The following is a 9,168-nucleotide window of genomic DNA, read 5'->3' on the forward strand; positions in this document are numbered from 1 at the left end:
TGCCAGGTTACACTTGCACTTGGAAATCTGCTATTCTCACCACAGTGCACCAGGAATCAGCCAGAACTGCCATCTCTGTCATTCCATGGGTTAAATGATCGAAGGACAAACAGTTTTTTAATAGGGTATAACCAGTGAGGTGAGACAAGCATCCCATCACACCAGCCACATGCTCTACTATGGAGACAAAATTCAACAAGGACAACTTTCAAAGTATTAACTCTTTTTAGATGCTCATAATGAGCCATTGTGCAGGTCATCAGTAAATAAACATCAACAGTAATACTCTAACCTGCAGCCATCCACACATCACTCTACATTAGTAACCCTAATTCCTTGCTCACTTTTTCCTGCCCCACTATCTAAGATATCCCTGTCAGTACCACTGGATTCATCAGTTTCATAAAAAACACTTATGCCTACCATACTTAGTTCACCATTACCTAAATAAAAAAAAAATATAGCAACGAACAATAGGAAAAACACAACAAAGTCAAAAAGCAAAAAAAAAAAAAACTCAGGCTCTTTGTCATATACATGTATGTATAAAAATGCTGAAGGTATTACAAACAAAACCAGTTAATTTAGAACAAGATATCTGAAAACATGTATGTAACTGCACTTACAAAAACTGAGCTTCTTGGAATAATATTGACTGCATCCATACCAAATGATTTCCATAGAAAGGAAAGATAGCAGGGTGACTCCAGTATAAACCCTCCTCCAAAACTCTTCCTTGATAGCTGCACCAGAACTCACAGGCATAACACAAAACACAAAAACCTCTTTGATATCCCCTGCTGCATTCAAATCAACCTGTATAAAAACTTAATGTGCATAAAAGGCACTAAAATCTGGAACCTGCTGCCTGAAGCCATTAACCCTTTCAGGGTTGGCGCTGTACTAGTATGGCTTGCACGCCAGGGTTGGTGCCATACTAGAATGCATAAATTCTAGTGCCTTCAAATCTAGCGAGAGAAAGCTGGTAGGCCAACATGTGAGAGAATGGGTCTATGTGGTCAGTGTGCACAGTATAAAAAAAAATCCTGCAGCACACAGTGCATAATGAGAAAAAAAAACGACCTTGTTTTTGCTTTAAAACAGCGACTTTGCAGTGTATTTTTGTATGCTATTTATGGTTGTATTCTAGTTTTCCTGATCTCATTTTATAGAATAGAAGACATATTACAGAAATGGAGATGATTTTGATTGGTTTCACGATGAAAAGTACCTTGAAATTGAGCTCAAAGTAGCAGAAATGTTCGATTTTTGCTAAAGTTCAAAAGTAAACAAATCATGCCACGCGTCCAATACACGTCAACTGGTGAGTCTAATGTTCTTTCACAAGTGCACTGATATTATACCATTTCTACACCTATGCAGTAGTCTGCATAACAGTAAATCTTCTATTTTTTTTGTGAGAATAAAAATTCAAAGTGGAAAGCAAAAGAAATGTAAGAGAGGCATGGGGACATGACTAATGAACAGAAAAAATGTTATTTTAGTGCCAGGAATGTCTGTCTTGTTTATTCTGGACCCTATTTGGAAATTGGCATCTATTGAAATTTGTGTGAAATTGGCAAAATTGCCAATTTCTGACCACTTTATTGGATAGTTGAAATCGGTAAATGGGTGGTTTCTTGTACTCATTTGATAGAAAAAATGGAGTTCTAGCGAAATACTTATGATTTTTGTTGACTAGTACATTGGAATTGGCCGAAAATGGGGCTCAAAGTAGGCGAAATCGCCGATGCGTAAACATTGTCGAGACTGCTAACTTTGCGAGAGCATAATTCCGTAAGTTTTCTATCAAATTTCATAATTTTGGTGTCATTATGATCGGGAAAAGATTCTCTATCATTTCATAAGAATTTTTTTTTTTTCGACTCTGAGAACAGGTTAAGGGTTAAAGGTCCCCTATCTGTCAATTACTTCAGAACCACTGTTGAAAAGCATCTCATCTCTTTGTAGCATTGCATCACTGTGAAGCTTGCAACCACAGCAACAAATGGGCTTCTGCATAGATTATGTGCAGCTTCTGTGGGAAATGAGCCCATGCATCTTGTGCAGATATTCAGGAATCATCTACAAGAGATATTAAACCAGGGAAGTATTTTTGGGAATGACCAAATGAGAACCAACTGTGGAAAAAAGTCACATTGGTATTTAAAGATTGAAACATCAAAATTGTCTTCATAGAAAACCTGACAGCATTCTATAACAGATGGGAAAATAAAAGGACTGAGCCAGATGGTGCTATTGCTCCTGGTGCAGATGCTGTCTTGGTAGACAGTAACTGTAAGAATACAGAAATGAAAGCTGGTGGCCCGAAGGGAGACAGGAGCTCTAGTGGGGAAAAAGGTGTAGACAAGGACATGCAAAACCCAAAGTTACAAACTAGCAATACCACTGGAGATAGTAAACAAGGGGATGCCCCCAAAGAATAGCGAAGATAAAATACCAGAAAATGCTGCTGAAGGCACCATTGTTAATACAAGTGCTGAAGATAGTAGAGACAGAAAAACACTCACCAGTAGGGAATGCAGTCACGAAAAACCAAGGCAAACAGAAATCAGACCTATTCATATTCTGTGCATCAGGTATCTGCAGGCATGGAATATCTGGAAAAACAGATGCGACGTGCAACTTTGACCACCCCAGAAAATGCCGTTCCCATATGACAACCTTCCTTCCTGTAAGCTTTTCCACCCTGAAATGTGTCAGTCTTCAGTTCAGGAAAGACAGTGCAGTAACTTATATTGTCAGGCACACCACCTAAAGAATACAAGAAGATACAATCCAGACCATGGGAAAACCTGGGTAGCCACATTAGTGCCAAGAAGGAAAAAAAGCTGGCAGGAAATGACAGAAATTGTACACCAACTTCGATCATTTCTTGAGCAGAATCACAGTCAGTGGTCTCCATTCCAAAACAACAGATATTGAAGATTGAGACACTTATGCAACATATGGGAATCTTTATATAGGAAACGTTTTGCCACACAGTGGCTTCATCAGTCCAATACAAAGTAGAAAGGTGTAAGGAGAGGAGGAGTTTGAGGTAAACTCAAACTGCTTTGTATTGGACTGATGAAGCCACTGTGTGGTGTAACATTTCCTAAACAACAGATATTAGTGCCAAGAAAAAAAGACCCTCCCCAAACCACCAATACTACAACATTCATATCTACAAATACACAGGGTCTAAAGCCAGCAATGAACAACAAAATACCTTTCGTCCATGGACTGCTTACAAAGTCAAGTACAATGTTCAAGGTTTTCACAGAGACCCACATAAAGGACCACTTTGACAATGAAATGTGGATCCCGGGTTATAAGCTATACAGATGCAACTGAGTGAAAAGGCAAAAAGGAGGGAAGGGGGTTGCCTGTACATCACAGAGTCACTGATATGCTCAGAACCACTAAATACCTCAAATGACGTAGTTGAAGTTTGGGTAGTACTGATAGAGAACCAAAACCTGGTCATTGTGGTTGTATACAAGTCTTAGATTTTTAGATGCAACTTCCCAACAATTCTAGGAACAGGTTTTGAAAATAGACCACTGGAAAATCTTCCAGCTCCTGCCCCAAACATCTTGCTCCTGGGGGATTTCAACCTAAGGCACCTAAAATGGAGGAATGTAGCAAATAATGCTGTAGCAAAGATAACCCCAGGAGGCAGCTCAGATGAAAACTCACACACACACAAGCTTTTAAATCTTTGCACCAAATTCATCTTAACCCAGCAAATAGTAGAGCTAACAAGATTGGAGAATACACTGGACCTCATCTTCACTAACAATGATGATCTGATATAGAATATTACCATATCAGAAACAATATACTCAGATCACAACATAATAGAGGTTCAGACATGTATGTGTTCCTTCACCAACTTCAGTTTATATCGTTTAGAACCAAGTCGTAAATGATATAAACTGGGAAGATGTCCTAAGCAGCACTGATCCAAACCTATGTCTAGAACAAAATAACTCTTTGGTACTCGAGGTATGCTCAAGGCATATTCCTTTCAGAAAAAGGAAGAGAAGATGTAAACTAGAAAAAAAAGGTGCTCCCTCTACAGGCGAAGGCAAAGAATAACAGAACAGCTAAAGGAGGCCAATATATCTGTTATACTGGTCAGAGAAATAGCAAACAGTGAACTTAAGCTAAAGGAATCTTACAGGAATTAAGAAACATGGGAAGAACTAAAAGCCATAAATGAAATTGAAAGAAATATTTCTTTTCTTATGCCAAATCTAAGCCGAGTACAACATCCAGTATTGGGCCCTTACTTAGATGAGACGGGTACTGCACAGATGACAGCAAGGAAATGAGTGAGCTACTTAAGTCCCAATATGACTGAGAATTTAGCGAGCTGCTAACCAGATTGAGAGTCGAAAACCTAAATGAATTTTTTATGAGTGAGACACAGAATTTGGTAGACTCAAACCTATGTGATATTATCCTGACACCAAATGACTTCGAAAACGTGATAAATGACATGCCCATGCACTCTGCCCCAGGCCCAGACTCAGAACTCCTTGTTCATCAAGAACTTCAAGAAACCCCTATCATATGCTTTTAACATCCTATGGAGAAGAAGCATGGACACAGGGGTCATCCCACAGCTGCTAAAAACAATAGACATAGCCCCTTTCCACAAAAGGGGCAGTGAAGCTATAGCAGAGAACTATAGACTGATAGTGCTAACATCCCACATCATAAAAATCTTTGAAAGGGTTCTAAGAAGCAAGATCACCACTCATCTAGATACCCATCAGTTACACAACCCAGGGCAACATGGGTTTAGAGCAGGTTGCTCCTGCCTGTCCCAACTACTGGACCACTATGACAAGATCCTGGATGCTCTAGAATTCAAACAAAATGCAGATGTTGTGTACACAGACTTTGCAAAAGCCTTTGAAAAGTGTGACCATGGTGTAATAGTGCACAAAATGTGTGATAAAGGAATAACAGGAAAAGTTGGCAGATGGATCTATAAACTTGGAAATGAAAATCACTCCCTATGAAAGCAAAAGACTCGGCAGATGATGCAACATTTCCCCAATGAAAAGCAAGGTGTCACTAACATGATAAGAGACAATACAATAAGTGTCAGGGGCCCAAGACTGTTCAGCTGCCTCTCAGTACACATAAGGGGAATTACCAATAAACCCCTAACTGTCTTCAAGAAGGCACTGGACAAGCATCTAAAGTCAGTACCTGACCATCCGGGCTGTGGTTCGTATGTCAGGTTGCATGCGGCCAACAGTAACAGCCTGGTTGATCAGGCCCTGATCCACCATGAGACCTGGTCACAGACTGGGCCGTAGGGGTGTTGACCCTCAAAACCCTCTCCATGTATACTCCAGGTATACCCCAGTGTCAAATTAATGGAAGAAAAGTGTCATGTACCACTTATAACTTTTCCAGACACATAGGTCTACAATCGCATGTTATTCCTGTAAGTCATAACAGCAGTTGGTCTCAAAGTGAGTTCATTCATTTCTCTTCTCACCTTTTCTGTCTTTTATTTTGTGCTCATGAATGGATATCAGGAATGTCACATCATGTTTGTCATGCCACCAAAATGCCATGTCATTTGCATAGAACACCTGCACTTCACCAGTACCAATGTCTGTACTGAACTTGATCATGTGTTTTCATTTAGCACACAGTCGCAAATATATGTTATATTCACCCACAGGCAATAAATGAGCAAGGGGCTTATGTACCAGTTGTCAGTGGATAATGTATGCCTTTTATCAATATATGGTTCCATAACTTTTTCACCACATCACTGTAGATACCTAATAACTTCCTGGGATCTTGTAGTATTTTGCTTCCTTTGTACACATTAAGATCCAGTAAAAAGCAACTTTCACAACCACATAAAATGAGCAGTATGAATATATAGCTGGAATGATAGTCTACCTTTGAACAGGATCAAAAACTCATCAGTGACAAGGTTCCAGGAAGGATAAAAGAATTCTTTAAACTTATGTTTCAGATACATAAAAACATCCCCTAAGCTTGTATACCATGCCACTTTCATTGTGCCTCATCTTGTCTGAGAAGTGTAATATATGCAGCAGCAGGATAAATCTGTTGATAGGCATGAGATCATTGAATGCCAGGGTACATATAAGGCAGTCAGTCAACTAGTGTGAAGCAGTATGGTTTTTATACACACATGTGGCAAAAGCATGATTATGGCAAAGCGATACATCTCAGCCACAGTTATCTTTCCAGGGTACATCTCAGCCTTGTGAAGCCATGATCATGGTTAAGCAAACATGTTTGCCATTGTATATTAGTAGTATTTGTTGGTTTCCATCATTATCATTTTCATTGGAGGTTCATTGAAATAGAGCTCTAAAAGGTAAGTTCATCAGCAGCACTACTGAAGGTACAGTTCAGGTGGATTCCATTGTTGTCGAATTGATGGGGATTGGGCACAAATTGTTTATCTTTGTGCCAATTCCAGACACAGTCTGGTGGTGGTTGCTGGATATTTTCTGCTGGTTGTGGTGGTGGTGCTAGTGGGTGCTGGGTTACTGCATGGAGAAGACACGGACCAGGACATACCAGGTGAGCATACAAGTGAAGAGGCCGAAGCCAGTTGTTTTATGGTCAGCCACAGGTCACACACAGAGGAGTAAGAGCATCTGCAAGCAGGTAGATATGGGTGACAAGTGTGTGCCCAGTCGTCATTCTGTAGAGAACTACCTTAGTGATGATCCTTGTTACAGGAGGAGGAAACGATACCTTTATCCTATTGAACACTGTACAGCTTGTTGCTCGTTTACTGGGAGAACATGGAAAAGGCCAAGCTCAGCTTGATACTGACCATTGATAAAATTGACATATGATAGACAAAGTTGAAGGGACTTTGGGAACATGTGATAACTATATAATCATGTCCAAATACCTTTTTCATTGGGGCAATGGAGGGGTATCAAGTTAACTTACTTACAGAAGGAACAGTATGAAGGCACTAGATAAATTCTAGCAGGGTTCTGTACAGTGGGGCATGGACTGGCTCCAGAAGGCATAATAAGCTGTCTAAACTAAACAAAACTTGCAAGGAAGGCATAAAACACAAAGATTTGCTCTGGTTCAGTTAGCAATGTAAAGAGGCTGAAGTCATCCTAAAATATTTTGGGGGAAGAGTCTAAAGAATACTAATGCCAAAAAGAAATCTGCAGTAGAAAATATTATTTATTTGAGAAAGTGATCACAGATAGCAAGTAATACAAGTAAGCTAGACTGAACTACCAAAGAGGAAGTCATATTCATATGAATGAAGTATTTCAAAGATTTAAAAAAAATCAGGTACAAAGTTTTATTACAAGGACATAACATAGAGATTAAATAAAATCAAATACAGTACAGTACTATATTACAAGGAAATGATACAAACATTACGTACATGAAAATGTATTTATGTGAAAAAGGCACAAAATTCCTTTTGAAAATTTTAGTGAAACAAACTAAAAAGCACTTCAATAATAGGTGATGAAAACCTCAAAGAAAACAAAAATGGTCATAATAATAATAAAAGATAAAGAATCACACAAAGTGGGAGTTGTGACAGTTGCTCTTTGCTGATGACACTGTGCTCTTGGGAGATTCTGAAGAGAAGTTGCAGAGATTGGTGGATGAATTTGGTAGGGTGTGCAAAAGAAGAAAATTAAAAGTGAATACAGGAAAGAGTAAGGTTATGAGGATAACAAAAAGATTAGGTGATGAAAGATTGGATATCAGATTGGAGGGAGAGAGTATGGAGGAGGTGAATGTATTCAGATATTTGGGAGTGGACGTGTCAGCGGATGGGTCTATGAAAGATGAGGTGAATCATAGAATTGATGAGGGGAAAAGGGTGAGTGGTGCACTTAGGAGTCTGTGGAGACAAAGAACTTTGTCCTTGGAGGCAAAGAGGGGAATGTATGAGAGTATAGTTTTACCAACGCTCTTATATGGGTGTGAAGCATGGGTGATGAATGTTGCAGTGAGGAGAAGGCTGGAGGCAGTGGAGATGTCATGTCTGAGGGCAATGTGTGGTGTGAATATAATGCAGAGAATTCGTAGTTTGGAAGTTAGGAGGAGGTGCGGGATTACCAAAACTGTTGTCCAGAGGGCTGAGGAAGGGTTGTTGAGGTGGTTCGGACATGTAGAGAAAATGGAGCGAAACAGAGTGACTTCAAGAGTGTATCAGTCTGTAGTGGAAGGAAGGCAGGGTAGGGGTCGGCCTAGGAAAGGTTGGAGGGAGGGGGTAAAGGAGGTTTTGTGTGCGAGGGGCTTGGACTTCCAGCAGGCATGCATGAGCGTGTTTGATAGGAGTGAATGGAGACAAATGGTTTTTAATACTTGACGTGCTGTTGGAGTGTGAGCAAAGTAACATTTATGAAGGGGTTCAGGGAAACCGGCAGGCCAGACTTGAGTCCTGGAGATGGGAAGTACAGTGCCTGCACTCTGAAGGAGGGGTGTTAATGTTGCAATTTAAAAACTGTAGTGTAAAGCACCCTTCTGGCAAGACAGTGATGGAGTGAATGATGGTAAAAGTTTTTCTTTTTCGGGCCACCCTGCCTTGGTGGGAATCGGCCAGTGTGATAATAAAAAAAAAATAATAATAGAAACCTTCCCAACTCTAACATACCAGAGATCCAAACAAGCCAAAAATTATACTAAGATTAGCAGTATTTTAGTGTATGATTGCAGAGGTTATTTTTCCTATACCGTGATTGAAGCAGTGTATTTGTCTGGGCTGAAATGTATCTGCTACGTTTCTGACTACAACACTGACTTGACCAAATTGCAGTGAAGGTTCTTGGCATCCTCCAGAGTGTATCTGCTGAAATGTTTTTTGTCATTAGTCATCTTTATCACTATTTATTCTCTTATCTAGATCATCACTGTAGATCACTGTTCCGTTTGCTGAAAGGGCCTCAGTGTAGAACTAAAATACTGGTATAGTACTCATATTAACTTCTGCTCAATTATCTCCATGTGAGTCAGTTTGCCATTGACCACAGTCTTTGTTACCCTTTTGTTATAGGTAGTTTAGTTTAGCATACAGTACTAGTTTGAATAAATATTCTCATATAGCCAATATGCAGTGTTTTGAACAAGCTGTTCACCTTTCATTTTTTATTTGGACAG

The sequence above is a fragment of the Cherax quadricarinatus genome, chromosome 9, assembly GCF_038502225.1.
Source record: "Cherax quadricarinatus isolate ZL_2023a chromosome 9, ASM3850222v1, whole genome shotgun sequence".
Classification (NCBI taxonomy): Eukaryota; Metazoa; Arthropoda; class Malacostraca; order Decapoda; family Parastacidae; genus Cherax; species Cherax quadricarinatus.